Source organism: Phyllobates terribilis, unplaced genomic scaffold (genome assembly GCF_046119375.1).
Source record: "Phyllobates terribilis strain yellow unplaced genomic scaffold, ASM4611937v1 Scaffold_66__1_contigs__length_7565176, whole genome shotgun sequence".
In the NCBI taxonomy this organism is placed as follows: Eukaryota; Metazoa; Chordata; class Amphibia; order Anura; family Dendrobatidae; genus Phyllobates; species Phyllobates terribilis.
This window is the reverse complement of record NW_027362826.1, coordinates 5733124-5760924: the sequence shown is the minus strand read 5'-3', so window position 1 is coordinate 5760924 and position 27801 is coordinate 5733124. Positions and strand designations below refer to the sequence as shown.

At 44.8% G+C, this 27801-nt stretch overlaps 2 pseudogenes; both read right to left on the bottom strand.

Annotated features, from left to right (window-relative positions):
* Nucleotides 1-14396: 14396 nt before the first annotated feature.
* On the bottom strand, nucleotides 14397-14514 carry LOC141193742 (U2 spliceosomal RNA; annotated as a pseudogene).
* An 846-nt stretch (nucleotides 14515-15360) lies between these two features.
* LOC141193744 (U2 spliceosomal RNA) lies at nucleotides 15361-15456 on the bottom strand (annotated as a pseudogene).
* Nucleotides 15457-27801: the final 12345 nt, after the last annotated feature.

Genomic DNA, 27801 nt, shown 5'->3' with positions numbered 1-27801 from the left:
CTAGTGGACCTACGGAGCTGACTGTCTGGCCCTGAACTACAGGGTGTAGGAGCTGTCAAGGGTAAACTGGGCAGCTGTCTACAGGCTCTTTGGCTCACTAGGGGTATGGCAGGCTCACTATAAGCAGAGGGTTGATCCTCCTGATCTGCTTGTGTGGAGTCTTCTGCCTCCTGGACTGGCCTATCAGGAGGTCCTGCATAGGAGCTGCCTTTTTGGTGAAACCGGGTATGAACCTTCGGTAGTAGCCTACCAACCCGAGGAACTGCCTCACTTCCTTTACACTGGAGGGGCTTGGCCATTCCTTAATTGCGGTGATCTTATCAGGGTCGGGAGCCACTCCGTCAGCACTCACCACGTGTCCCAGGTACTGCACCTTTGGCTTCAGGAGGTGACACTTGGAGGGTTTCACCTTTAGGCCGTAACTTGCCAGAGCTTCAAACACTTCCGCCAGGTGCTTCAGGTGGTCCTCGTAGGTTTTGGAGTAGACGATGACATCGTCCAGGTATAACAGGACCGTCTCAAAGTTCCAGTGTCCCAGACAGCACTCCATCAATCGCTGGAAGGTTCCTGGTGCGTTGCAGAGTCCAAACGGCATGCAGGTAAACTCACTAAGTCCCATCGGGGTGGTGAATGCGGTCTTTTCCCGATCCGCCTCTGCTACAGGAACCTGCCAGTACCCGCTAGTGAGATCCAAGGTGGAGAAGAAGTTAGCAGATTTTAAAGCAGCCAAAGACTCCTCTATTCTTGGTAAGGGGTACGCATCTTTGTGTGTGATACGGTTTATTTTCCGGTAATCTACACACATTCTCATGGTGTTGTCTTTCTTTTTGACCAAGACTAGTGGAGCTGCCCAGGGGCTACAGCTTTCCCTGATTACCCCAGCCTCCTTCATGTCTCTAAGCATCCCCTTGGCGTGTTGGTAGTGTGCAGGGGGTACGGGTCGATACCTCTCTTTTATGGGAGGATGGTCTCCCGTGGGGATGTGATGTTCTACCCCCTTGACTCGCCCGAAGTCTAACGGGTGTTTACTAAACACTCTCTCGTACTCTTGAACCACCCGGTAGACTCCCTGTTTCTGGTGGGAGGGAGTGGAGTCAGTACCCAAATGTAGTTGCTGACACCAATCCTCCATTTGTTGTTTAGAGCCGTTACCTTCCTCCGGAGAAGATGGAGGCAAGGGTTCTACGGACTGTATAGAATTCTGATTGATGGTATACAATTTGGCTAGCGTGGCATACCGGGGCAGGTACACTTCCCTCTTCTCGATATTTATTATGCGAACGGGCACCCTCCCATGGCGTACATTGACCACCCCCCGTGCTGTCAAAATGGTGGGCCTACTGTCTGAGTAAACTGGTTCTACCATTGCCTGGTAATCTCTACCTCTCAGACCAATAGCCGCCCGGCACCAAATCATCATTTCACTTTTTGGGGGCATGGCAATAGGGAAAGGGTCACACATTCTCACGCTACCAATCTCACCGCCGGAGAGTTCCACCTGTTGCCGTCGCATCAGTGCCCGGATCTCTTTTTGGAGCACTCGCTGCTGGCCGGAGCTGGCGTTCTTGGCAACCTGCTGTAAAATAAAAATCACCTCTGCAAGACAATTTTCAATTACATTAGTTCCTAGAGTTATCTTAGGGTGACTCTCGCGCTTATCAATGTCCACAATGATCAGTCCCTGGGCTGCCAGCTCGACTCTACCGATTTTAATGGTCACCTCTTTAAATCCGATCTATGGCACGGGCTGACCATTGCTGGCGATGATACTCAAGTCGTCGTCAGGGTAGCGGGTTATATCCGAGTCATTCCAGTACTGCTTGAAGAGCACGTACGGGATGGTGGTGACCTGTGACCCAGTGTCCAGTAGGGCACTCATAGGAATGCCATCCAGTACCACAGGCAAGACTGGACGTCCTCCCACATATTTGTCACGCCAGTTTGATGGGCCTGATGATCTTTTTCCTAGGGGTTGGCCCTCTACCCTAGGTTGTGCCAGTTTAAAGGACAGTACCTTGCCATATGTCCGGGTTGATTGCAGCGGCGGCAGATAGGTTGTCCGTCCTCGTTGTATCGGTCGCTGGGTCTTCCTCTGGCCGGTGGGGTCCTCCTTGGTCGGCGCCACGGGATGTCCTCCGGTCCGGATGCCAGCTGGATCTTCCCTGGAGTAGAAACCTGTAAAGACTGCACAGTTCGGGTTAGCGCAGCAACGCTTTTAGCTAGCTCTTGGACCTGATGGTGCAGGTCGGGAGCCGGGTCATTGTTCAAAGCCTGCGCATCAGCTCCCACAGGCCCTGCCGACAAGGGCGCCGCCTCTTGGTGGTAAGTGGTAGTGGGGCGTCTGTGGGTCACAACGCCACCTGGTGCCAGTTCTCGGAGCACCCGGATGGCTCTGTCCTTGAACTGTGCAAATCCCAGATGAGGGTCCTGTAAGGCCATTGCCCGCAACTGGGTTCGGTGGGCATTGCAATATAAACCCTCTATAAATTGTTCAGTCAACAGCCAGTCCTCGTCTCCCACGCCGTCAGGGTCGGTCTGCTTAATGGCTCTCAGGGCCTCTTGTAGGTTTAGTGCATAGTCCCTTATACTCTCTTGTGCTCGCTGCTTGCACCCGTAGAATCTAAGCTTGATCTCGGCTGAGGTGCGGGTATCAAAGGTATCCTTCAGCCGGGTTAGTATCCCTGTGACAGTCCTTCCCCCAGGTGGCCAGGACTTTACCTCCCTTTGGGCTGCCCCAGTTAATTGGGCCACCAGGATGCTCACTTTTTGCTCTTCTGTGTGGGGGTACACCTGGAAGAGGCTATCCAGCTTTTCTCTAAAGTCATGTAGAGTATGTGACTCCCCTGAGTACTGGGGTAGCCAGGCCGCTCCCGGGATATAGGGCATGGTGAAAGGCATGACTGCAGCAGCGGTGGCGCTGGCGGGGGTTGAGGCAGTGAAGCTCTCCTCCGTATCCGACATCTTCCTCCCCCCTAGTGGACCGTGGCCTACCTTGCGATGATCCTCTTCCGTAGGCCGCGGCTCCGCAGTGGATCGTCAGGGTTGAGGACCTTCCGTCGCGCTCCTGTGACGTTGGCGTCTGCTGGGCTCCTTCCAGGACCTTACGCAACGTCCGGACGTGAGGCGGGGCTTCAGTTCTCGCGCGCTTTCGGAGTCCACGCCCCTCTTCTTCCCGCGCGGCGTCTTCAAGATGGCGTCCAACGGCGGGAAAACTCCACGGATGGCGGGAAGAAGGCAGAAGATGGCGCCGGATGGCGGGAAAACTTCGCGGATGGCGGGAAGAAGGTAGAAGATGGCGCCGGATGGCGGGAATCTTCACCACTGGTAAGTTTGAACAGTCTTTTTCAGGCACGCAGTACCCGGTGGTTGCGGGCACGAGATCCTGCCGACTACGCCAAAAATTGACGCGCCCTGGGCCTATGTGATGCAGCGTTGCGCACGCAGGGACTACCCGGAGCCGGATCTGATAAGGGTAGTAGTCTCGTGGCGGTGACCCGGTCCGTGCCCAGGGAGTCAGACTAAGTGGCGGTATATTAGCAGTAGATGTAGAACGACTACGCCACCCGTTGAATGCAGCTATGGAGCTGCCGCTGCAGGGCAAACCGCTGAGGCCGGTGGGAGGATGGTGCAGCGTGGATGGTATAACCCCCAACGGGAGGGGTATGGCCTCAGGGCAGCCGACGTGGATGATGGGGGTAGCAGGAATCACTCAGAGACGATACGGTGTAGTTCAGGGTCTTTACTGGTGACAAAGATAGACCCTCCCGGAGTACTGGCTAGCGGTCGGGGCCTGGTCAGTCCTTGAGCAGATGGGATCCCCCTTGGCCAGGCGGAGTTGTAGGCCTCCCCAACTAATTGTACTCTTCTGGCTACCTTGCTAGAGGCGGGTAAAGGTAGCCCACGTCCCTGAGTGTACCGTGTGGTGCTCACCCGTATGGCCGGTGACTCGGGGCCTTCTAGTAGCTTCCGCTCCACGACGGCGGTGCTGGTCCCACACGTGTGACCGAGCCTTCGGGTTTCTGGGCCAGAGGACCTGAAATCCCCTGCCGGTCGGTTTCTGCTGCTGGGTAGGAGTTAGTCCCCACAGCCTCGGACTCCGGGTCCGGTAAGAAATCTTCAATCAGGGCGAGCTCTACAGCTTCCAGCCCTGATCTCCTCTTAGCACGACTCCCACAGAGCTCCTGATCTTTCTTTCCTATCACTGCTTCTCTTCTTCTCTCTACTCTTCTTCTCTAACCCTGCCTCAGCCCCAGGTTTATATAGGGGAAGTCCTTCCCCTCCCAGGACTGGGCAGGAGGTGTGGCATGCATAGGATTCCTGACCAAGAGATCTCCCACCTGCTCTCAGACATAACACTGCTGTTACTGTGGAAACCAGACCCCTGGGGTGCCACATTATCAATAAAGTCCTCTTGCCCTTCAAAAAATAAGCCCCCACACAGCTCCATCAACCCGAAAAACGAAAATGTTACGGGTCTCAGAAAAAATGGTGACACCATCAAAAAAAAGTTTTTTCTTTTGCCAAAACTCTTGGAGAAGTTTGGTCTTGCTGTAATCACACTGAGGAGTAGGATCCTATTACCAGGTCATTTTTACCACACTATGTACGCCGTTAAAACCCTTCCCAGAAAAACAGGGTCAGGCTTTTTTTTTCGCACTTTTACTGCACTTGGAATGTTTTTCCCGTTTTCTAGTACTATGTGGTAAATGAATGGTGTGATTTATAAGTACCGCTCATCCTACAAAATAACAAGACCTCACACTATGTGGACAGACATGAAAAAGTTATAACCCTTGGAAAAAGCGAAGGAAAAAACAGAAAAAAACATCAATTGGTTCTGTTGGGAAGGGGTAAAGCTGAAGAAACGCATGTAACAGCAGAATATGGAGGAAGGTCAGATATCACAGGCTGGTGGATACTACCTGCTCCATCGCTGGCAGAGTAACCCATCCCCATGGTGGCCGCTGATATCTTCTCTTGTAGAAACGGATCCAAAATCTATAAAACATGGGGAACAGTCAGCAGAGGGTTTGGTGATTGGCTCATATTGGCGATATACTCAGGGGCATTACTGGGCACAGGGAAGATTGGGAATGAATAGCGTATTGACTGTTAGAGATGTGATCTCTTCCATTAAAGGGGATGTCTAGTTGGAACAAGTTATCACTGATCTCTGGATAGGTGATGACCTCTCCCAGTGGGAGCACCTCTTTATTATGTGGTATATATGGAGGATATGATATCATGCAGAGTTCTAGCAGTATTACACTTCGGTCCGTTCTGCGTGCATCTGGACCATTCCCTATGGAGGAGCGGAGCTGGGGATAAATATCAGGATCTCGTCGCTGGATCCATCCAGATGGGAGATGTAACGAGTGCGGCACCCCCCACTGGTGTCTCAGCGTATCATGTGTTGGGGAATAATAACTTATTGTCTGGTAAATGTGCTGATTCCTGTCAGTTGTGGTCGCTGAGTGCGTGTGATGGGATGTGGCTCCGTCCGTTATATTATATCACGTCTTATACCTATAATCTCTCGCTGATCGCAGGTGTCTGTCTTCACACTCAGATGAGATGGAACAAACTGACCATATAGAACTTTTTTTTTTTTTTCCAAATTCAAACCGAGCAATCCTATTGGCTGAGTATGAATGCAGTTACCATGGTGACAGAAGTAGCTGCAGATTTAAAGGGACAAGATACTAATATTGTACTAAAGTGTATTTTATTATATACTTCACATAACTGACTGGGTACACCTTGGTGCTGGTGGGATGGCTTTTTTTAAATCAAAAACCATGTTTACTAAGTACCCTATATTATATACAGTACAGACCAAAAGTTTGGACACACCTTCTCATTTAAAGATTTTTCTGTATTTTCATGACTATGAAAATTGTACATTCACACTGAAGGCATCAAAACTATGAATTAACCCATGTGGAATTATATACTTAACAAAAAAGTGTGAAACAACTGAAAATATGTCTTATATTCTAGGTTCTTCAAAGTAGCCACCTTTTGCTTTGATTACTGCTTGGAACACTCTTGTCATTCTCTTGATGAGCTTCAAGAGGTAGTCACCGGAAATGGTTTTCACTTCACTGGTGTACCCTGTCAGGTTTAATAAGTGGGATTTCTTGCCTTACAAATAGGGTTGGGACCATCTGTTGTGTTGTGCAGAAGTCAGGTGGATACACAGCTGATAGTCCTACTGAATAGACTGTTAGAAGTTGTATTATGGGAAGAAAACAGCTGCTAAGTAAAGAAAAACAAGTAGCCATCATTAATTTAAGAAATGAAGGTCAGTCAGTCCGAAAAATTAGGAAAACTTTGAAAGTGTCCCCAAGTGCAGTGGCAAAAACCATCAAGCGCTACAAAGAAACTGGCTCCCATGAGGACCGCCCCAGGAAAGGAAGACCAAGAGTCACCTCTGCTTCTGAGGATAAGTTTATCTGAGTCACCAGCATCAGAAATCACTGGTTAACAGCAGCTCAGATTAGAGATCAGGTCAATACCACACAGAGTTCTAGCAGCAGACACATCTCTACAACAACTGTTAAGAGGAGACTTTGTGCAGCAGGCCTTCATGGTAAAATAGCTTCTAGGAAACAACTGCTATGGACAGGCAACAAGCAGAAGAGACTTGTTTGGGCTAAAGAACACAAGGAATGGACATTACACCAGTGGAAATCTGTGCTTTGGTCTGGTGAGTCCATATTTGAGATCTTTGGTTCCAACCACCGTGTCTTTGTGCGACGCAGAAAAGGTGAACAGATGGACTCTACATGCGTGGTTCCCACCGTGAAGCAAGGAGGAGGAGGTGTGATGGTGTGGGGGTGCTTTGCTGGTGACACTGTTGGTGATTTATTCAAAACTGAAGGCATACTGAACCAGCATGGCTACCACAGCAACTTGCAGCGGCATGCTATTCCATCCGGTTTGCATTTAGTGGGACCATCTTTTTTTTTCAACAGGACATTGACCTCAAACACACCTCCAGGCTGTGTGAGGGCTATTTGACCAAGAAGGAGAGTGATGGGGTGCTACGCCAGATGACCTGGCCTCCACAGTCACCAGACCTGAACCCAATCGAGATGGTTTGGGGTGAGCTGGACCGCAGAGTGAAGGCAAAAGGGCCAACAAGTGCTAATCATCTCTGGGAACTCCTTCAAGATTGTTGGAAGACCATTTCCGGTGACTACCTCTTGAAGCTCATTAAGAGAATGCCCAGAGTGTGCAAAGCAGTAATCAAAGCAAAAGGTGGCTACTTTGAAGAACCTAGAACATAAGACATATTTTCTGTTGTTTCACACTTTTTTGTTAAGTATATAATTCCACATGTGTTAATTCATAGTTTTGATGCCTTCAGTGTGAATGTACAATTTTCATAGTCATGGAAATACAGAAAAATCTTTAAATGAGAAGGTGTGTCCAAACTTTTGGTCTGTACTGTATATTCACTATTGCTTTTTACTTACTTATAGCAGGGTATATGCTCATATTGTTTCTATCCTAAGTTTGTCTATTTTCTAATAGAGACATGACCAGTCCTCTTTAGAATTTTATAGTGACCCCATTGAGGTCATGGACTGATATTGGGGATTGCAGAGTTGGGGCAAGGTGACAGGTGACTGTAAGTGACATCAAATGAAGGCTATGGTGCATACATAGTAAATCAGTCGTGTTATTCCACAGAAATGCTGTTCTATAAAACACAAAATATATTCATATGATGAGGAGTTGTGTTGTGTTTTCATCATTTACATTCTAGCGTGGTGATCACATAAAATGTAAAATTCCTATTCAATAATAACTGAATGACAGTAGCCTGTATCCCTGGAGGACAAGTCATTTACCGGTTCACCGGGTTTGATGTTCTAATGCATTTAGATGTTTCAGTATTTGTATATATGTATATATTTTTTTTTCCCCCTTAAGGGTATTCAAGCGCAAACGGTGGCAAACTTCTTCCTGGCCTTTGAAGCACAGCTTTCAATTATTCCTGTCGTAAACAAGGTAAAAAGCTTCGAGCCGAGCACTATCAGACTCCTTCAGTCCCGCAGCAGGTAAATCTGTGAACATCGCCGGCACTCCTGCTGTTCCTAGTACCGATCCCTCTGAGCGGCTGTGCAGTAATGAAGGCAGGATTCACCCCAAACTTGCTCGTCTTTTTTTTCGATTTCCAGTTCTGGTAATTAGTGATACACATGTGTATATCCAGTGGTCAACTCAAAACCTATGTATGGAAAATCAATTGTTTGCTGTATGCATCTCATTTGTAGGATGCACACTATTCATTTCAATATGGAGCGGAGTAGGAGGAGACTTTCATTACTGTTCCCTTTACTTCCTCCCTGCTGATAGGAAATGCCATGCTGTTTGCTTGTGTCCTGTGATTACAGCAGCCTGCAACAGTTTTCAAGCGTGCACTCCCCGGCTCAGGCATCAAGCAGTAAATGATAACATTAAAACGCTGCTACCCCTTTGTTAGTCACTTTTTTATCTTCTTCCCCCTTCTACGAATGCTATAGTCCGTTATTCTAGAACTGCTCTGAAAATGGTTCTCTCTGGAGTGTTGGGATTTGGGTTTAGGGTAGGTTATGGGAATTGAAGTTCAGATACTTTGTTCATATTTTTACTATGGAATTACTATGTCATGTACAGTTATATGAAAAAGTTTGGGCACCCCTATTAATCTTAAGCTTAATGTTTTCTTAAAATTGGTGTTTTTGCAACAGCTATTTCAGTTTGATATATGTAATAACTGTTGGACACAGTAATGTTTCTGCCTTGAAATGAGGTTTATTGTACTAACAGAAAATGTGCAATCTGCATTCAAACAAAATTTGACAGGTGCATAAGTATGGGCACCCTTATCATTTTCTTGTTTTAAATACTCCTACCTACTTTTTTCTGACTTACTAAAGCACTTTTTTTGGTTTTGCAACCTCATTGAGCTTTGAACTTCATAGCCAGGTGTATGCAATCATGAGAAAAGCTACTTAAAGTGGCCACTTGCAAGTTTTTCTCCTGTTTGAATCTCCTCTGAAGAGTGGCATCATGGGCTCCTCAAAACAACTGTCAAATGATCTGAAAACAAAGATTATTCAACATAGTTGTTCAGGGGAAGGATACAAAAAGCTGTCTCAGAGATTTAACCTGTCAGTTTCCACTGTGAGGAACATAGTAAGGAAATGGAAGAACACAGGGACAGTTCTTGTTAAGGCCAGAAGTGGCAGGCCAAGAAAAACATCAGAAAGGCAGAGAAGAAGAATGGTGAGATCAGTCAAGGACAATCCTCAGACCACCTCCAGAGAGCTGCAGCATCAACTTGCTGCAGATGGTGTCACTGTGCATCGGTCAACTATACAACGCACTTTGCACAAGGAGAAGCTGTATGGGAGAGTGATGCGAAAGAAGTCGTTTCTGCAAGCACACCACAAACAGAGTCAGCTGAGGTATGCAAAAGCACATTTGGAGAAGCCAATTTCTTTTTGGAAGAAGGTCCTGTGGACTGATGAAACCAAGATTGAGTTGTTTGGTCATACAAAAAGGCGTTATGCATGGCGGCAAAAAAACACAGCATTCCAAGAAAAACACTTGCTACCCACAGTAAAATTTGGTGGAGGTTCCATCATGCTTTGGGGCTGTGTGGCCAATGCCGGCACCGGGAATCTTGTTAAAGTTGAGGGACGCATGAATTCCACTCAGTATCAGCAGATTCTTGACAATAATGTTCAAGAATCAGTGATAAAGTTGAAGTTACGCATGGGATGGATCTTTCAGCAAGACAATGATCCAAAACACCGCTCCAAATCTACTCAGGCATTCATGCAGAGAAACAATTACAATGTTCTGCAATGGCCATCCCAGTCCCCAGACCTGAATATCATTGAACATCTGTGGGATCATTTGAAGAGGGCTGTCCATGCTCGGCGACCATCAAACTTTACTGAACTGGAATTGTTTTGTAATGAGGAATGGTCAAAAATACCTTCATCCGGGATCCAGGAACTCATTAAAAGCTACAGGAAGCGACTAGAGGCTGTTATTTTTGCAAAAGGAGGATCTACTAAATATTAATGTCACTTTTCTGGTGAGGTGCCCATACTTATGCACCTGTCAAATTTTGTTTGAATGCAGATTGCACATTTTCTGTTAGTACAATAAACCTCATTTCAAGGCAGAAACATTACTGTGTCCAACAGTTATTACATATATCAAACTGAAATAGCTGTTGCAAAAACACCAATTTTTATAAAACATTAAGCTTAAGATTAATAGGGGTGCCCAAACTTTTTCATATAACTGTATGTTATTTGAAAGATGGAATATTTGTAGTTGGAGTTTTTCAATAAAAATTATTTGATTAAAAAAAAATTATGAAATTAAAATTCCTCTGTTCTTGAGAAAGCATAGGATTTTTACTAAGAGGTAAATTGCACGTTCCTTGTTTTCCAGGCACTTTACATTTTTGCTAGTTTTGTACGATTACACAATCCCTTTTATAGGCCAGTGCCAGTTGTACATCTCTCCCTAAACTCTTGTTCACACTATATTTTAAGCCAGTTTTCTTATATGGTTTCTAGATGTTGTCCAGCTTTGATAAATAATTAGTATTTATACTTTTGCTTTTAGATAGACTTGAAGAATGCAGATCCGGAAAGGGTGGAGAAACAAATTGAGAAGATGTTTGACGTTCCCGCTAGTGACTGTATCCGGGTACGATGCGCTCCAGATCAAAATCATTCCTGTAGGCAAATTTAACTCCGCTGTCTGTACCTTGTCTTTTATTTTTTTCTACAAAATGTGGCTGGAAAAGGGGCAATGTAGCGAGGAATTTACATCAATTTTTGGTGTTAAAAAAAAGCAAAAAACTTTTGTGACGCATCATTTTTGCGCAAAAATGTGCAGCTTCCTATTTTACAGCACTCTTGCAACTTTTAGAAATTGGGCTTGGTAAGCTACACAGGTCTAAGAACGACGGGTGACGTTAAAAGTGGATAAAGATACACGGTTTCTCAGTGGTTAGCATTGTTGTTTTTCAGCACTGGGATCCTGGGTTCAAATCCCACCAAGGACGACATCTGCAAGAAGTTTGTATGTTCTCCCTGTGTTTGCGTGGGTTTCCTCCGGGTTCTCCGGTTTCCTCCCACACTCCAAAGACATACTGATAGGGAATGTAGATTGTGAGCCCCGATGGGGACAGTGATGATAATGTCTGTAAAGTGCTGTGAAATTAATGGTGCCATATAAGTGAGTAAAATAAATAAAGATAGATGGAAGTGCTACATAAACATTTATCAAACATCGTGCAACACTTTGATACATTTGGCACAAATAATGGTAACACAACCACAAGCAAAACTGACCTGAGAAAGTCCCTTTATGATACATTTTTCAGAAAGAATTTGAAAGATTTAAAGCGTTAAAAATGAAGAAGATTATCCAATATCACAGAAAAAGGAAAAGTCTCCAGATGTCTTTATGCCGGATGCCGGTCTGTGTCCATACCTAAAGAAGAGCTGCCAAAAGAATGGGAAAGGAATCCTTTAGTAAACATAAATATCCATTGGGGTTTTAGGTGTTAAAAAAATGATCATATGAAAGATTTTGTGATCTGCGGTTACATGATTGTAATAACAACATTAAAGCCCCATTCAGATGTACAGGTTTTATCCATGAGAAACTGAGCAGAACGATATATAGGTTTGTGGGAGAAGATTCAGTATAAATTGTAATTTATTCATTAGATTTGAGAGTCCTCAGTGGTTGATACCTTTAATGGCTAACTGAAAAGATGGTAACAAATTGCAAGCTTTCCAGACTACTCCGGCTTCTTCATCAGGCAGACCTGAGACCTGAGTAGTCTGGAAAGTTTGCAATTTGTTACCTTTTAATGGCTAATGGAAAAGATGGTATCAACCACTGAGGACTCTCAAATCTAAATACTCTTCTATCTACTGGCTAATACGGTACAAAGATAGATGTTTTTCCTGTATCAATTTATTCAGTGGAATCCTGCTGTTTGTACAGATGAGTCCAGTGGGCGGTCCTACTAGTGATTGACAGCTATCTTTGCCTGCATGGTCATACAGGGAACTGTCAATCACTTAGTAGGACCGCCCACTGGACCAGTGTACATACGGCAGGACTTTTCACTGCATAAAATGCCAGTTTTGCTGACTCTCTTCCCACAGATATGTCTATCAGTCTGATCAACTTCTCTGCTCTACAACACCCCCGTACAGATCTTATACCATTTCAGCATGACAGGTTCCTTTAATCACCTGCAGATGACATAAGTAGCCATGTTCTGTGTGGCTTGCGGAGGGGCTTGATTGCTTGTCAGCTTCAAACAGGTTTCATTTCTTCTGATTCGTTGTAGCCGAGTTCTAAACTGTATTAAGAAATTCATTTCTCTGTTTATTTCTATTAGATGTCGGGGAAGCTTGGAACAAATGTGGAAAGTGTTCTTCAAGAAGTTGTCAGGAGGCTTCCACCGAGAGTACGGACTAATGCGGCTCTATCCATCTTCTCTTTATTAAAGGGAACCTGTCACCTTGGAAAATGCTATGTACCTGCAGGTATAGGGTTAATCTGCAGATAAATATTGTTACAATGCTGCCCTGCCGCCTTATTGATAGTGTAGGTACCGGGAGAAAATTAACTTCTTTCCTCCCTGCAGCCGCCGGCCTTCACTCATCGTTGTGCACGGAGCGGCTACAGTCTTGGATCACAGCACCGCTCGCTATATCAGGGGCGACGGCTGTAAACCCGGCCCGGATTTTGATTGACAGCTTGCTCTGCACAGATGCGCTGCAGAACCACTTAGAATCTGAGTGAAGGAGTAGTATGTTCACAGATAGAGAATATGGCTCATCCACGTGCAGATCTGCTCCACGTCCGATTACATATTTGTGGGAGAAACCCTAGTGGCAGCCTCATATTTCTGACATGGATCCTTTAGCACTATTTGTGAAACTGCGGCTCCCAGCATAACTTGATGAGAGACCGTCAGTCTGCTGGGACCTGTAGTTTCACTACAGCAGGAGTGTCACAAGCTGCGGACCTCCGCTCACTCCAGCACTGGTCGGCATTTTCAGCACGTGAACGTCCGCTATGCTTTCCGGAGACACAAGGGTGTAGATAATTTTATCAAATCCTTGACTGTAAGTTTGCTGAACCCTAAGTGGATTATATTGTTCCCACAGTTTCAGTTTTGGACCATTTAAGGGGAATTTAAAGGGTTCTGGCCACTGATTTTCCTTAAAGGGGATCAGTATCCCTGTATGTCTTTGTATATACTTGATAAAGACCTATAACAGGTCGAAACGTTATGTGATGGCGGAATAAACTTTGTCTTTTGGAATTCATCACCCCGGACTGAACGCTGTTTACTTACCTTTATCCCCTTTAACAGGATGTCTTATTCTTGTGTTTTAGTCCCAAGATTGAAAAGGGCAGCCCTCTTAAAGCCCTGCTGTTTGACTCCACGTTTGATCACTACAGAGGCGTCGTAGCAGCATCGCCCTGTGTGGAGGTGACGTGTGTAAAGGCAATAAAATCGTGTCTGCCCACTCTGGCAAGTGCTATGAAGTCAATGAGGTTGGCATACTGACCCCAGAGGAAGTGCCAGCCGAAAAACTAAGTTTTTTTTTAATAATTTTATTAGCCTTTCCCTCTGTCTTCACCAATCAGCCCTCTGTATTGATGATCAGATCAAAGATGTAGACAGGGATTGTCTCACGCTGCATCTCCTTCCTGATTGTATCACTGAGAAGACAGAAGCTGCCCCAACCCATTCTCCAAGAAATGCAGAACCCAATGCATCTGCTGTCCGTGATCCGCTTATTGTCAGAGGACATCATTAGGGACTGCATTTTCTCATTGCTTAAGAAATTGTTGGGGGATCCTGCTAATTGCTGAATAATAAAACTGCAGCACCGCTCCATTTAAAGCAGTGTTTCCCAAACTCCAGTCCTCATGGCCCCCAACAGGTCAGGTTTTCAGGATTTCCTCAGTATTACACATGTGATGAAAGTATCATCAAGGAATCAGGAATTCTCTCACCTGTGCAATACTATGGAAATCCTGAAGACATGACCTGTGGGGGGCCGTGAGGACTGAAGTTTGGGAAACACTGATTTTAAAGGGACTGTCAGCACAGAATGACTGTTGAAACCAAGTACAAGCGCTCCGTGGATCACGGCGTGGGCCAATCCTTTATATACACCTTCCCACCTGCTTGTTTTACCTCTGTCTCCTTCTTTCTCTGGTTCTATGAAGCCAGAGCTGTCAATCAAAGAAGAGGAGGGTGTGGATAGAGGGAAAACAAGCAGCCGGGAAGATAGATAGATAGATAGATAGATAGATAGATAGATAGATAGATAGATAGATAGATAGTTAGATAGATAACATTGCAATGCAATATATTGGTAAAAGCTAAGCACATATACTAAATGAGAACAGATACTACACTTGATGTTAGCCAAAAGGCCGAGAAGCGATAACCTGAATTCGTTTTGGCCTATGACTGCACCCTGGCTTCAAGAAGGCACCCATTGTAGGGATAGGGACAAAGACTCCCCTTAGGAGGACATGTTGTTCATCAATAGTCACCTTAAAACCCACAACTTTACTGCTTGTTGCAGCTGCAGCCCACACATGCATTTTTAATCTGCATGAGTCTGCCTATTTTCAAACATTCTCCCCTCCCCCCAATGTCCCATGCACCTGCAGACAAGGGGATGGGGAGAGGATAACTAATTAGTGAACAAACAAGCAGCGGTCCACCTCCTTCCTAGTCTGCAGGCTCCCTGCAGACTGTAGCTGACTGCAGCAGCACAGCCAGATAAAGGCCAGGAGCCCATTATGACACGTGCAATGATGTTCCATTCTTCCATTCTTGCATTATTCCATTGTTCCATTGTCCCATTCTCTTGCATTATTCCATTGTTCCATTCACTCATTACATCTATTGCAAGCAATCTATCTGCCTGGGTGAAAACCAATAGGATGCTCTGATTGACAGACATAGGTAGCACTTTAAAACAACATCTCAGACCAAACTTTTTTTTATCTTTTTTTCATCCACAGATAGAAAATTAAAAAAGTCAGTGCTCCACCAGAGGGAGCCAGCATTTCACTAAAGAAATCGTAACGGCCCACACATTTTTTTTAAATGCGTGGGACTCAGCAACACCCAACTGATGGGACAGTTGAATTAAAAGAGTAGCAGCTGATAACAAGGCCACTGACTAGGTATATGGTGTATGTGCAACGGGGTAGCAAAGGACAAATGCATTATTGCAGCTTATCTCAGGAAGGAAGGGGTAGATAGATAGATAGATAACATTACATTACAATACAATATATTGGTAAAAGCAAAGCACATATACTAAATGAGAACAGATACTACACTTGATGTTAGCCAAAAGGCCAAGAAGAGATAACCTGAATTGGTTTTGGCCTATGACTGCACCCTGGCTTCAAGAATGCACCCATTGTAGGGATAGGGACAAAGACTCCCCTTAGGAGGACATGTTGTTCATCAATAGACATCTTAAAACCGACAACTTTACTGCTTGTTGCAGCTGCAGCCCACGCATGCATTTTTAATCTGCATGAGTCTGCCTATTTTCAAACATTCTCCCCTCCCCCCCAATGTCCCATGCACCTGCAGACAAGGGGATGGGGAGAGGATAACTAATTAGTGAACAAACAAGCAGCGGTCGACCTTCTTCCTAGTCTACAGGCTCCCTGCAGACTGTAGCTGACTGCCGAAGCACAGCCAGATAAAGGCTAGGAGCCCATTATGACATGTGCAATGATGTTCCATTCTTCCATTCTAGCATTATTCCATTGTTCCATTGTCCCATTCTCTTGCATTATTCCATTGTTCCATTCACTCATTACATCTATTGCAAGCAATCTATCTGCTTGGGTGAAAACCAATAGGATGCTCTGATTGACAGACATAGGTAGCACTTTAAAACAACATCTCAGACCAAACTTTTTTTTATCTTTTTTTCATCCATAGATAGAAAATTAAAGAAGTCAGTGCTCCACCAGAGGGAGCCAGCATTTCACTAAAGAAATCGCAACGGCCCCACATTTTTTTTAAATGCGTGGTACTCAGCAACACCCACCTGATGGGACAGTTGAATTAAAAGAGTAGCAGCTGATAACAAGGCCACTGACTAGGTATATGGTGTATGTGCAAAGGTGTAGCAAAGGACAAATGCATTATTGCAGCTTATCTCAGAAAGGAAGGGATAGAAAGATAGATAGATTGGATGGATGGATGGATGGATGGATGGAGGGGCATATACACCTACCCAGGATGGATGGATGAATGGAAAAGCATATACACCTACCCAGGATGGATGGATGAATGGAAAAGCATATACATCTACCCAGGATGGATGGCTGGAGGGGCATTTACACCTACCCAGGATGGATGGATGCAGGGGCATAAACACCTACCCAGGATGCATGGATGGACGCATGGGGCTGAAGGGGGGTCAGGATGGACACATGGGGACATGGATGGACGCATGGGGCTGAAGGGGGGTCAGGATGGACACGTGGGGACATGGATGGACACATGGAGCTGAAGGGGGGGCAGGCTGGACATGTGGGGACATGGATGGACGCATGGGACTGAAGGGGGGGCAGGCTGGACATGTGGGGACCTGGATGGATGCATGGGGCTGAAGGGGGGGCAGGCTGGACACGTGGGTACCTGGATGGATGCATGGGGCTGAAGGGGGGGCAGGCTGGACATGTGGGGACCTGGATGGATGCATGGGGCTGAAGGGGGGGCAGGCTGAACACGTGGGTACCTGGATGGATGCATGGGGCTGAAGGGGGGGCAGGCTGGACACGTGGCGACCTGGATGGACGCATGAGGCTGAAGGGGGGGCAGGCTGGACACGTGGGGACCTGGATGGACGCATGGGGCTGAAGCGGGGCAGGCTGGACACGTGGGGACCTGGATGGACGCATGGGGCTGAAGGGGGGGCAGACTGGACACGTGGGACCTGGATGGACGCATGGGGCTGAAGGGGGGGCAGGCTGGACACGTGGGGACCTGGATGGACGCATGGAGGTGAAGGGGGGCAAGCTGGACACGTGGGGACCTGGATGGACGCATGGAGGTGAAGGGGGGCAAGCTGGACACGTGGGGACCTGGATAGATATATGGGGTGGGGTGGGATGCATATATGGGGGGCTAGGATGGATATATATAAATCAAAACTGTTATATATATATGATATAGATATAGATATATATAGATATATGGGACAGAATGGATATATGAAGGGGGGCAGGCTGGACACATGGAGGCCAGGATGGATATATAGGAGGGGCATGGGTTGCAAAGGATGCTCACCAGAGGGATATATTCCTGAAAAGGAGTCAATCATAATCAGTGTCCCGGGATTACGGCTACAAAAATGAATTAAAGGGTTATTCCCATCTTCATAGATATTGTAAAAACCTGCACTTTTGCAATTTACTGCTTCTTGACATTTGCAGCCGTTCTTGAGATATTAAGACTTTTCTTTTGTTTACAGATCGTTGCCTAGGAGACCGACCACCGCTGCTGTCTCGATAGTAACCACTGTGCTAAAGTTGGCTGGGATTGGGAGGTAACAGCGCGCTCCAGCAAACCTGGCCCAGATTACTGATATATCCATTATATGATGCATCAACCTTAAAAGCCTTGATTTGCTCGGTGATGGCAGAACACATGAGAACTATGCGGCTTTCCTTCTTTTCCTCGTCCACCGAATCCTTATCTTCAGACAGTGTCCGGTGTTGAGCCGCCTTTTTCTTCTCCTCTTCTAACGTCTTCTGCTTCTGCTGAAACAGTTTCATCATCTTGTAGACCTCTCGGAAGAATTCATCCACTTCGGCTTCCATGCTTTCTCCGTTCAGGTCAAGGAAAGCGCCGTCGATCCACCTGGAAGCGTGAGATTTTTCAAGACATATTTTGATAAATTTCATGTTTTTAGCTCATCTATTACTGTTTATTCTGCTTTTTTTCTCTTCTACATCTATGGCTATGGTTGTCCCATAAATAATGTTTAATCACCTATCCACAAGGTTGTTGATAAATGTCTGATCACTGGGAGTCCGACTGCTGCAGCCTCCAGCAGTTTTGAAAGCGGTGGTCCTAGATACAGCTTTGTGAATGAAGCATGTGTGCATCTATGGGAGTGATGGCTATGCATGCGCATGACTGCTCCCATAGACATGAATGGAGCACTGGCTATGCATGCGCACGATCACTCCATTCACACAGCAGACTTTGGAACCTCTGTCCTCAGGATTACTGGAGGACCCCTACCGATCATACATTTATCTCCTATTTTGCAGAAGGGATTGTCCGGCCTTGGGGTACAAGTCTACAGTCTATGTAACTGCAGACTTTTAAATTCTTCACTGCGAGGATTTTCCGGTGCCGGGAACGGGCTGTTATGTGACCACAAGTATGTGATTTGCATACTTCAGACCACATTCCGACTAGACGTGTCTGGCTCCACTCAATGTGCCTGCATTGAGCAAGGCCGGATATGTCTAGTTGGGATGTGACCGTATATATGCAAATCACATACTTGCTGTCACACGCCTGTGCTCCCGATGCTGGAGAATCCTTATAACGCGCACAGTACACATGCTGTGAGGATTCACATGACTGCAGTCACATGGAGTGACTGCAGACTTGTGCCCCAAGGCCGGACAGCCCTTTAATAACACATAATCCCCTTGTAATATATGCAAGACTTTTGGCGCTTGGTTATTTCCAGGACCGAAGAACAGTGATGGGGACAGAACGATTGGTTATTAGATATACTTTGTCCCTATAACGTTACAAGGGGCGAAGTGCTGTAGATAAAGATGATTTTTGCTGCCATAAATGATTCGTTCCCAACGAATTAGTGTTTTGCTTGTTCATCGGGTGATTACTGGCACATTTACACGGGCTGATAATTGGGAATGATCATCAGCTTGTTTAAATGCGCCATTTACTCTCCACTTCAGATCACGTCTGGTGTTAATAAATAACGGCATGCCAAGAGTTAACTCAGAATTCCCCAATGGGGTGCACATACTTTTTTTTCAGTTTTTTGCCATTTGTAAATCAGTGCAAAAAGTTTCTGGTAAGGTTCGATGTTGACTTTTGAAGAATCCAGCTGAGGGTATGTTGTAAGGTCCCATTTATACAGCGCTTCTTCTTTGTTAATATAAGCCACCGCCTCCTCTGCGTCTGCTATTCGCTTCTGTACAGTCCTCACATCTGTCACTTACTGAAACCAGGCACAATAAACACAGATAAGTAAAGGGTTAACCGGACTGCCTCCATTAAAGAAAATGAGTTAGACATTCACAAGTTACAGTATGAGACTGACTTCTCACCGGTGAACTTTACTTCTCATTTGCAGAATACAGACTCCTATATGCTCCACTTTATAGACAGCTGATGTCAGAGTTGTAACTTTCAGGCCTTTCAGGTCTATTGGACACAAATCGTTTCAGGCCTATTGGACGCAACGCGTTTCAGGCCTACTGGACGCAATGCGTTTCAGGCCTATTGGACGCAACGCATTTCAGGCCTATTGGACGCAATGCATTTCAGGCCTATTGGACGCAATGCATTTCAGGACTATTGGACGCAATGCATTTCAGGCCTATTGGACGCAATGTATTTCAGGCCTATTGGACGCAACGATTTTCAGGCCTATTGGACGCAACGATTTTTAGGCCTATTGGACGCAACGCGTTTCAGGCCTATTGGAACAACTCGTTTCAGGCCTATTGGACGCAATGCGTTTCAGGCCTATTGGACGCAACGTGTTTCAGGCCTATTGGACGCAATGCGTTTCAGGCCTATTGGATGCAACGCGTTTCAGGCCTAGTGGACGCTTTCATACGCCAGTGCTCAGGTGTGACGACTGCCTCTGACCTGCCTTTGTTTGACTGCACTTCAGGTTAAGCACTAGGGACTGCCTCTATAAAGACTGTTCTGGCTGATAATGGTGGTCAGTCGGGTTTATGTTTTTTTCATAGTTTTTTTTTGCATAGCAAAAATAATGCTGCAGTCAAGGGCGTAACTACAGTGCGTGCAGGGGTTGCAGTTGCATCTGGAGCTAAGGGGGGCTCAAAAGGTCTCTTTGACTCATATGAGAAGATCACTACTATTAAAGACCTGCAATAGTTGGGGGCCCTAATGGAGATTTTGCATTGAAGCTTCAGGTTACACTATTGGCTGTAGTCTCAATATTCTTGATTCTTGCCTTTAAAAAGGGATAGAAACCCCCCCAAAAGAAACAACATAAAAAAAGCCTAATGCAACTCCAAACCGGAGTTAGGGAGCATTTTATAACTACTTCCCAGGAACGCTCGTTTAAGGATAATTGTGCAGTATAAATAGGCTGCCAATCACCGACGAATGGCCAAACACTTGATCGTCGGGTGAAATGATCTTTTGTGTTGCACAAAAAAATTATCGTTCACGACAACCATGATGCGTTTTGGGTAAAAAGGATCTGTACAAATATGAAAAGAGTCTTAAAGTAATGAAAATAAGAAGAGGGAAAACTATAACACAGCCTGTGACTATCATACCTGCTGCATCATATCCAGCTCAGAGTACTCTGCAAATTCTTCCATCCGACGCAAAAGTTTCTCCAGTTCCAGCATAAGTTTCTCTCTTTTCCCCAGCAGCTCGCCCTCTCCTTTACACTTGGCGTTTTCAATCAGCTTTTAGAAAGGAACAGTTATCAAAAAACGCTCCCAGAGCGCCCCGTTTAATTACCTGGACACTGCAGGGGGCTGCTGCTTCATTGGGGCTGGCACCCGAGACCCCATTTTCAGAAATGAGCCCACATACCTGGCCATTTTCATCAAACACTGGGTTGATATTTTTTGGCCACAGTAACACTGTTGAGTTCAGGATGATATCTTCAGGTACAAATAAATGAACATCTAGAAGATAACTCATCCTCCGCTGACACTCCTAAAATTAAAAAAATGAAACTCACTATGTATTAATGTATCTAGCATCTACAATCACAGGGGTTGCACCAATTATATTTTTTCCAAAAACTTAGGTTATAAAATTATACTGATGCTCCACAACTCCAGTTCCCTCCATCAGTTTGTGTTCTTCCTGCTCTATGTGGACATGTGATTTCTGTAGCCAATCACTGGCTGTAGCAGGTTACCACCGTAGTCACTGATAGGCTGCAGCAATCACATGATCATGTTGGGGATCTGATCACTGAAACCTGGAGGGGGACTGGTAAGTATAGCTAGTATGACATGACCTATATATGGAAAAATACATATAAACCAGGACACAAGAAATATCGGAATAATCCTATATATTATGTTTTACACTAATTATACCCAGGGACGTAAGTACAGCAATTCGGGACTTTAGCTCTACCAGGCTTTTATTCTTCGCCTGCTCCACAAGCGCAATCTCCTCTATTACATCTTCATTAGTTTCAGGAGCCTTTAACGCTTGTTCCTTGATTTTCTCAAATTCCATGCAGATCCTAAGCGAAGCAAAGATTATTACACACAGGGGCATCTCACTAAATTAGAATATCATCAAAAAGTTACTTTATTTCAGTTTTCAGTACAAAAATTGAAACTCCTATATTATATAGAGTCATTACACACAGAGGGATCTATTTCAAGTGTTTATTTCTGTTAATGTTGATGATTATGGCTTACAGCCAATGAAAACACAAAAGTTATTATCTCAGTAAATTAGAATACTTTTATAACAGCTTGAAAAATTATTTTAAAACCCGAAATGTTATCCTACTGAAATGTATGTTCAGTAAATGCACTCAATACTTGGTCGGGGCTCCTTTTGCATCAATTACTGCATCAATGCGGCAATGTGGCATGGAGGTGATCAGCCTGTGACACTGCTGAGGTGTTATGGAAGCCCAGGTTGCTTTGATAGCAGCCTTCAGCTCGTCTGCATTGTTGGGTCTGGTGTCTCTCATCTTCCTCTTGACAATACCCCATAGATTCTCTATAATAGATTCTCTATGGGGTTAAGGTCAGGCGAGTTTACTGGCCAATCAAGCACAGTGATACTGTTGTGTGTAAACCAGGTATTGGTACTTTTGGCAGTGTGGACAGGGGCCAAGTCCTGCTGGAGAATGACATTTCCATCTCCAAAAAGCAGAGGGAAGCATGAAGTGCTCTAAAATTTCCTGGTAGACGGCTGCGCTGACTTTGGTCTTGATAAAACACAGTGGACCTACACCAGCAGATGACATGGCTCCCCAAACCATCACTGATGGTGGAAACTTCACACTAGACCTCCAGCAGCTTGGATTGTGGCCTCTCCACTCTTCCTCCAGACTCTGAGACCTTGTGGAGTGTGTCAATGACTGCCTTCTGGACATCTGTCAAGTCACCAGTCTTCCCAATAATTGTGGAGCCTACTGAAACAGACTAAGGGACCTTTTTAAAAGCTTAGGAAGCCTTTGCAGGTGTATTTGTTAATTATTCTAATTTACTGAGATAATGACTTTTGTGTTTTCATTGGCTGTAAGCCATAATCATCAACATTAACAGAAATAAACACATGAAATAGATCACTCTGTTTGTAATGACTCTATATAATATATGAATTTAAATTTTTGTATTGAAGAACTGAAATAAATTTACTTTTTGATGATATTCTAATTTAGTGAGATGCACCTGTATATTATATACTGGAATGTGATGATATTTTATGGTATCATAAGTAAAGTAATGTGAGATTCTTAACTTTTACTGTAGCATCAGCATCTATAACTCACTGTATGAAATCATAGCAGAAGTAGCACTTGACCTCGACCCCAAGGACCCCTGAATGGCACATGGCAGGTAGAGGCCCATTACAGATTATTTTTTTCTATTGTGAAACCTCCTTGAATCCAGGATTTTACTCACTCTTCATTCTCCAATCTGTGATTTGTCACCAGTCTATCTAGTAATATATTTGCAAAACTTTTTGCTTTGTCAGCCAGGCCTTGCTTTAAGTCATCGCAGTCGAGGTGTACCATGGTGAAGTAAGCACGGGTGGGCAGTCCCATGATATCTCTGGCCAGGGTGTGAAATTCTTCTATAAACTGGAATACAAATATAAATCAGTCTCGTTTACCCTTGAGATTTCTGATTTGACCCTCAATTATTATCGGACACGTTGCACCCCTCGCTCTGTAGGACTTAGGACAGTATTGATTCTAATGGGAATGGTAAGAAAATGATTCCTGCAACTTAGTCCTCGTTGCTCTGTCCACCCGACTACAGCTGTGATCAGCCTATTGTCAAGGGACCCTTCAAACGAACCAAAGGGGGTCCCCGTAAAGTGAACCTGTCAGGTCCTTCAGGCATGCCAAATTCCTGCATTGACATCCACGGTATATATCTGGCAAAAATGTTTCTACCTTAAAAGACTAAACTTTTTATGTGCCGGCCGTCATATGCAAATTGGGCATGTGAAATTAAGTATTATACACCTGTCTTGGGTATCCGAGCTCTGCTTCCTTCACTTCGGTCTCCTGCCCCGTGTTGTGCTCCACGTCAGGTTTTACAGGTTGTCCTGTGTAGCTCAGTGACATAATCTCCTAAATCCTATTTATGGACCATTAGGACACACACCTGGGTTTTAGGATTGAGTTTTTAGACTTTTGTTTGGTGTGCTCCACCTTCTGCGTTAACTTTCTTCCATTCCTACTGGGTTACGCTACATCCATCTTGCAGCTCCCAAGATTCCTGAGTGCCAATTCCTTGCTGCTCATGTGCCTTCCTGCTTGCCACACCAACACCCGGGGTCCGTGTGCCCACCCAGACCCGAGGCTTAGAAGATCCACCTCGCCAGGTGAGACTAAGATGCCATGATTTGAGTGTGATCACAGCATCTGAGGTCAGATTTGTTTGTGGGAAGTGACGTCCCGCTGGACTAGTCCTAGATAACTTGCATATGATGAACGGCGCATAAGCAGTCGATTTTTACTAGAAACATCAAAGCCAGTGTTGCTGTGCAGGGATGAGTCAATTTAATGACGGTTCGAGATAATATGCAAGAAGGTCCAATATGTAAAAAAAAAAAAACACATTATGATCACACATACAGTACAGACCAAAAGTTTGGACACACCTTCTCATTTAAAGATTTTTCTGTATTTTCATGACTATGAAAAAATTGTACATTCACATTGAAGGCATCAAAACTATGAATTAACACATGTGGAATTATATACTTAACAAAAAAAGTGTGAAACAACTGAAAATATGTCTTATATTCTAGGTTCTTCAAAGTAGCCACCTTTTGCTTTGATGACTGCTTTGCACACAGTTTCTACTTTCTCTGCGGCTGAACCATCCACCAGCCAGCTGAAGCTTTCAACTATCAAATAATATAACACAGAATTTATAGTTGTATCTAGACTCATCTTAATATCGGGCGGAGAAAACTTTCAAAGAGGATTATACAGCTGATCGGACATGGATTTTTGAAAGCGAGTTCTCTGGCTTCATCAGGTCTAAGAAATCAATTTGATAATCTACATTTATATGGTGAAATCTAGAGACAGATCCTCTTTGCAGTGCTTGTTAGACCAATGATATATAGTATTTCTGCATGATAATGTCTGATAGATGAGGATCACACCTCTGGGAACCCCTAACACTGAGTTCAATGGCTTTTGGAAAGGTATCAGGATCAAAGCGTCCACAGGAATATCACGCTGCAAGCGCCGGCAGGAGATTTCTGATTGTGATTGTTCCATCCATTTAATACTAGATTCACGTCCAGCTTCCCATATGTTCCATCGCTTTAATACTTACGATTCACGTCCAGCTTACTGTATGTACCATTCTTTTAATTATTCGCGGCCAGTTTACCATATGTACCATCCCTTTAATGACTCACGTCCAGCTTACCCTATGTACCATCCCTGTAATGACTCATGTCCAGCTTACCGTATGTACCATGCCTTTAATGATTCGCAGCCAGCTTACCGTATGTACCATCCCTTTAAAGACTCACGTCCTGCTTACTGTATGTATCATCCCTATAATGATTCACGTCCAGCTTACCGTATGTACCATCCCTTTAATGACTCACATCCAGCTTACTGTATGTACCATCCCTATAATGATTCACGTCCAGCTTACAGTATGTACCATCCCTTTAATGACTCACGTCCAGCTTACCGTATGTACCATCCCTTTAATGACTCACGTCCAGCTTACCATATGTACCATCCCTTTAATGATTCACGTCCAGCTTACCGTATGTATCATCCTTTTAATGATTCACGTCCAGCTTACCGTATGTACCATCCCTTTAATGACTCACATCCTGCTTACTGTATGTACCATCCCTATAATGATTCACGTCCAGCTTACAGTATGTACCATCCCTTTAATGACTCACGTCAAGCTTACCGTATGTACCATCCCTTTAATCATTCACGTCCAGCTTACCATATGTACCATCCCTTTAATGATTCACGTCCAGCTTACCGTATGTATCATCCTTTTAATGATTCACGTCCCGCTTACCGTAGGCTTGGAAATGCCTGAATGGCTGGTGTAGATTGTGGCTGACGGCCTCCTTCAGCTTCAGCGCGGCAGAATCAAAGATGTAATCAGGGAGTTTGGCCTCGATGATCTGAACCGTGTTACTACCAGAAAGCCACGGCTGCACCGTCTGAATGTTCTGGACAAAGAAGAACGTTCTATAAAGTGACATGAATACTGCAGAAGTCTCTAATATAAACCCCCTGAACATCCACCTATTTTGATATAAATAAATCAAAAACTCCATACAATGCTCCACATCCTCAGCATAGACATGAAATAAAAGCTGCCATGCTGTGTATCCTCAGTGGCCACTAAAGGGAGCTTAAAGGGCATCTGTCACCCCAAAAATTCAGATTTAACCACTTATACATTTAAAGCGCACCTGTCAGCAGGATTGAGCTCAGTAAAACACATACATTGTTAGGTGGGTGCCACTACACTGATTAAAATGATAACTTAGTTGATTAAATCCGTCCTGTGGTTCTTGTGTAACCTTTACTTTCAGTTTGGAGATAATGATACGCTCGTGCTCCGGGGCGGCCTGTGGGGGGCGCTCTATCTGGTGCTCTGCTTACATATTCATCTGTATGCTCTTATGACAGCTCACTGTGCCTTCACTGACCTGCCTCCTCTTTTACATAATGCATCTAGTAGTGCGGGGCTAGGTAAAATAGGAGGCAGGTCAGTGGACGATCAGTGAGCTGTCATAAGAGCATACACATGAATATGTAAGCAGAGCACCAGATAGAGTGCCCCCACACGCCGCCCCGGAGCATAAGCGTATCATTATTTCCAAACTGAAAGTAAAGATTACACAAGAACCACAGGACGAATTTCATCAACTAAGGTATCATTTTACTCTGTGTAATGTCGCCCTCCTGACAGTGTATGTGGTTTACTGAGCACACTCCTGCTGACAGGTGCACTTTAATAGGGGACTGGAGTGGAGAGCCATCCCTTCATGGGGGCCCACCGGAGGATTCTCCATTTCTCCTGTTGGCCAGTCCGAGCCTGTAAAAGTGTTTATGCTACCCAACTCTTCTACTTATAATTCTCATATATTTTTGCAATGTGTATTACAAAGTCAATATACTCGTTGTCCTATCCCTGCATGGGGGCCCACCGGAGGATACTGCTGCGGACGCTCATATACTAGGTGACAGCCAATAGCAATTGTAAATCAGCCAGTACTATATTTTTTTTTTGCTGTGATATTCCAAAATGGTGGCAGCAAATTTCCAATTTTTTTTACTGCAGTTTTTACCTGTGAGCCACACATGTACCTACTATAAAAAGTAAGTTGTCAGCATTGAAAAAAAAATCCTGATACCTGAAGGGTCTTGGAGATCCGAGTTAATATAAATAGTACAACTTCTTCTACGTCCTGGAAGCTTGGATAGAAATCCATTTTCTCGTCATCAAATGTAAGTTGCATTTTGAAGATTGGTAAAAATTGCACGTCTATCAGGTCAAATAAACGGACAAAAGTTTCTACAGTTTTCTGCAGAAGGTCTCTCACCTGTGGGGGGAGAAATCAGCAAGTATATATTAGTGTTTATAAGGAGAAAAAATACATGACTACGAGAGTGGTGCAGAAAACAGGGAGACGGACTGGGCCATAAGAGAAGAAAGCTGAGTGACAACATTTACTGTGGGTGGGAAATCCTTAATCCCTTCAGGACCGGATCATTTTTTGTTTTGCATTTTTTCCTTTCCGTCTTCAAAAAGCCATACATTTTTCATTTTTCCATTGATATAGCTGCAAGAGGCTATGTAATGTGTTGTAGCTTAAACCCTTCCCAACATATGACATATTGTTATGCCATGTTCCTGTAGATGTGCAAAATTTGGACCTGGGCCCCCACCAGCATGTTGGTCAGATTTATGGGCCCTTATAGCATTCTAGATCCGATAATGATGCGCGTGTTCGCCCTTGCCTTGGATGTTTCCTGTAATAATCTCCCCCATCGTAGCTCTAGCCCCATCCTATAATAATGTCTCTCATTCTAGGCCCCTTCCTGGTATAATGTTCCCCTTCCTGTGCCCCTTCCTGTTATAATATCCCCTATCCTGGGCCTCTTCCTGTTATAATATCCACCTTCTGTGTATAATACCGCCCATCCTGAGCCCCTTTCAGCAATAACGTCCCAATCCTGGGCTCCTTCCTGGTATAATGTCCTTGGT